At 44.8% G+C, this 4,324-nt stretch overlaps 1 long non-coding RNA gene across 1 annotated transcript; it reads left to right on the plus strand.

Moving 5' to 3' along the window:
• The first annotated feature begins 242 nt into the window (after positions 1 to 242).
• LOC132010143 (uncharacterized) lies at positions 243 to 4,324 on the plus strand. The gene is made up of 3 exons (XR_009402174.1): positions 243 to 454; positions 1,530 to 1,623; positions 2,270 to 4,324. It is a non-coding gene; the product is annotated as an uncharacterized LOC132010143 (long non-coding RNA).

Consider the following 4,324-nt stretch of genomic DNA (forward strand, 5'->3'; position numbering starts at 1 on the left):
ACCAGCAGTCTTTGGGTAGTGGTGTTTTAATTATTTTTCTTTACTCCTTTTTATTTTTTTGTATAATCTAACCTTAGATAAAGCGGTAAGACTTTTTAAAAAGATGATTTGGTGCCACATGAGCTCATCCAATGTTTGCTGTGCCTTCTTGTTGCTCCAGACCACAGTTTGTTTTGCTGGTTGCTACTGAGTGTTATTTTTCTCCTAACCTTTGCTCTCTTTCTCCACCATTGGCCTCCAGATGTTGGATTTAACCAAGTTCAGGGCACTCGACTCATGTCCTTCTCTCCCCTAGCTTGGACAGAAAATGCAGAGACTATAGCAAAGCCTGCCAACCTGAGAGAGTCAGCACCAATGCAAGCGTCAATTAGAAAGCCCTTGGCAGAATGAAAAACCGTGTGAGGGGGAATTCGAAGCTCTGGTCAACAACCTCGAGGACTGAACTTAAAATCGGGTGAGGCTTCCGGGAGGCATGTGCCCCTCTGCTCTCTTCACCTGGGGCTGCATCTGAGCTTAGAGCTTTGCATGCGTCCAGAGCCGGGAGGGAGGAGGACAAAAAATTCTTGCAGAACTACTTCACCTTTTGCTGATATTTGGTTGAAAGGGATATATTTTCCAACTTCCCTTGCTTATTCAGCATGTAGCATACATAAATCAGCTGGAAAAAAAAATCTGTTTGGCTAGATGAAGACAGATTTTCTTCTGATTTTAACTTGTAAATGAGAATCATGAAGGTAAGTTTTCCATATTTAAATGTTTGTTTTCAAGGTTCTACTATTTGCAGTGCCATTTAGAAATTTGAAAACACTAGAGTCTATATTCTGTTCCTTCTCTCTTTCTTGAACTTGGATCAATTTTCTCCTGGGTGAAGTTTAAAATAATAAAAGCTGAGAAACCATTTACTCAATGCCTCCTGTTGCATAGCAATCTAAACAAACAAGCCCCTTTCCTCTGTTTAGAACTTCCAATAAAACAAATCACAAAGGCTGTGTTTTAAAAAGATGATTTCCAAGCCTCCTTTTTTTTTTTCCTTAAGATTCCTTAAAAAAAAAAAAAAAAAAAAAAAAAAAAAAAGAGGTCAAAGATTGCTGGCAAAAGACTCAATTGTCTTTTCAGTGATTTCATTTCACTTCTCATGCTACTGAGGGATTTGAGAACGTTTTTTGATTGTGGCGAGGCCTGAGGTGTTGAGCTGGATACATGAATACCAAGCCAACCAAAGCAGGAGAAACACTAAGAAATCATAATGACCTTCAAGTCTTCAGTACCTTCTGCATGCCAGGCTCTGGGCCATGTCGATTACCTAATCACGTAACAAACCTTCTGTGTTGTGTGCCTTCCATCTGCTCCCCTGGGTCGCACTCGACTCTTCTCCATCCTGTCCTCTGTCCAGGAATGATGGCCTATACGGACTGAAGAGAGGGCTCCTGCCCAGGCAGGAGAGGAGTGGGAGGAGGGAGGATGGGCTATTTATTTTCCTGGTTACCTCCCTGCTGCTTGCAGCATGTTGGTTGTGTCCCCCCACCCAGAGTCACAGCTCCTGCCAGGCGGCCCTCGGATCCAGCTCCGCTCCCGGAGTCCAGGAATTGCACCTCCGTCTCTGCCCTTTTGGGGTTTGCTTTGGTAAGAGCTACAGAGGATGACTTGAGCTCTGATGGCAGAGTCCAGCCCTACCAAGACTACCAAGACCGCTGGGAAGAGCCCCTCTGTTAACCCTTTTCAGTCACTCCTTTGGTGCAGGTCGTTGGTTTTCTGCTTCTCTGTTTTCTCTGCCACCACCCTCGAGGAGACCGGCAAAAATTCTGCTGAAGAGGACAGCACTGGCCTCCTAATGGACTCTTATGTTCCAGCTTATTTAATATACTCTAGCAGAACAAGCCTTTCAAAGGCACTGCTAAGACGCTCCATCGACCCCCAATGCCCAGAGGAAAGAGTTCAAACCTGCCATCTTTAGACTTTCCTGAGCTCTTGGCTTTGGGCAAACAGTTTGTGCCCTGTCCCTTAGAGAGATGGTGCAAACTCCTGTAGGATTGCTCACAGAGTCAATGGGCTTCGGCTACCCTTCCAAAATTACACTCATCCCTCAAGATTGTCTTCCAACCCCACCTTTTCCAGTCAGCTTTCTTGCCCTGAGGTTCCATTTGGAAGTGAACTCTCACAGCCTTGTCTTCTTGTGGGATGTGCTGGGAATCAGTCAGCTAGCACCTTACTACACATCTTCTGGTGTCTCGGAAACATGAATTACATTTTAAATTCTTTGTCTTTTCAGAATTGCGGGCTTTGGCACCAAGGAGTTTTGGCCTTAACCATCAGCCCTGTCAACATTGGAAACGTGTACAACTTACTAACCTGGCAGATCTTCCTTACTCAAAAATGAAAGCATAATAGTAATACCTGCCTTATCCCACAGTGGGAGCATTATGTTTACGCATATAGAACTCTTATTACAGGGTGCGGCAGATGCCTATTATTTTACTTCTCTTTTTTCCTTTTCCTTCCAACTAGGGCTCAAAACGAGCTAAAATTAATTGAGTACTCTTTATGTGTCCCCTACTATTCGAAGCATTGTGCACACATTAATTCATAGGCAGCAATCCTGTGTCCTGTTATTCTCCCCACTTTACAGATTGAAAAACTGAGGTACAAAGAGGTTAAGAACCTTGTCCAGGGTATACCTGGACATAAGATGGGAGCATTAATTTACAACTATCTCGTTGATTTTGGGGGGCAAAGATCTACTTTATACCGACTTGCTTTCTGTCTTTCACAGGGCCTCACAAGATGTCTTACACAGAATATAGCTGGTGTTCAATAAATGTCGATTTCATTCCAAGAGGCAGAAGCAATGGATCTAGTGTTGCAATAGGCAGGGGGCTAGAAACACACTTGGTCAAAGCAGCAGCTGCTTGCATTAAGCGAGCAGTACCATGTGCAGCTGGGAAAGGGTGGGATGCCAGGTTCTGGCAACCGGGGAATGTGGCCGCTGCCGGGAGTCACAGAGGGGCCAGCGAGAGGCAAGGCAAGAAAGAACCTGAGCCGGGAGGCCAGCAACAGTGCAAAGTTGCTCAGCTGAAGCCCAAACTCCTCTTTTAGCTATCCTCCAGGGTCTGAGGAGACAGTAAATCTCCCTCCATCCTGTAATTATACCACACGAGCATCTTTAAAAATACTTAGCCCCAAACTGATGAGCCCTTTCCTGCTGCTTTTCTACCTGAGCCAGCAGCCTCAGAGCTTTCTGGGATTTCTGTTAAAAACACTCAGATCCCAGGAATCCTTCCCCACCAACACAATTGTTGCTCAGGCCAAGCATGGGACATATGGCTGAGCATCTGGGAGGGGGCAGATTAGCCAGGAGCGCTGGCGAGCGGCACATGCTTTCATTAGGCTGGACGTGTCACAGTAAATCATTTTGTAACTGTTCCCTCCCTTCTCTCTGCATAGCAAAACATAAAGGAAGATGAATGACCCAAAGCACCATAATGCTGTTGGGATATGCCAAAGCTTGTGCCTGAGACACTTACTGACATTTCCTTAAATATCTTTTTAATATCTTGGCCAGGTCAGGCATACCAATGACATTACAGAGCTTGCAAATCAATGCCCCAGCTGTTTTGGTTTTTTAATAAAACTGAATGTGATCTCTTTAAAATGATTGCCTTCCGCCCGCCCCCCCTTGCTTTTTACAGGGCTTTCAGAGAGCGGGACTGTGGGAGCCCTGAAGTCGGGAGCTGGCTCTCAAAGAGTAGTTGTTCCTTCGGCCGGTGGGAGTGGGGGTGGGGGGAGCGGCAGAAATCAACCATTTGCTGGATTATTGGCATCATCTGTTCCTGGTCCCCTGTCTGACAAATCCGATCTACATGATTCCCCAGACCAAGTTATGGTGTGCTGCTGTTGTTAAAAAATGAATTTACCAAGAATCTTGATGAAAAATCTGAAGGCTTCGACTTCTAAAAATCACATTGGTTTCTCCAACTGGGATCAGTCCAAATGATTTATTCATAATTTTATTAGAGAGATCTTTTTCCAGAGAAATTCTCTGTATCAACATAACAGAAATTGAAAGAGACACTCTACCAAGAATCCAACCGTATGCATGTGACTTTTGCCCCCTGAAGAAATGGAATATGTTAAACTGTCATCAGTGGTCACCATCCTGGCCACTGGAAAGCCACCATCCCCCAACTGCAACAGGAATTCCTCACGCAAATGACGACACAGTCCTGTCAAATGGGAGGTCCCAGTGGGAGGAAAAATCCAATATAAGTGCCTATAAATCAGAGTTTTATAATGATATTAGTTGACTGCTACCTATATGGGTCATAAA

This window comes from Mustela nigripes, chromosome 2 (assembly GCF_022355385.1).
Source record: "Mustela nigripes isolate SB6536 chromosome 2, MUSNIG.SB6536, whole genome shotgun sequence".
NCBI classification, from domain to species: domain Eukaryota; kingdom Metazoa; phylum Chordata; class Mammalia; order Carnivora; family Mustelidae; genus Mustela; species Mustela nigripes.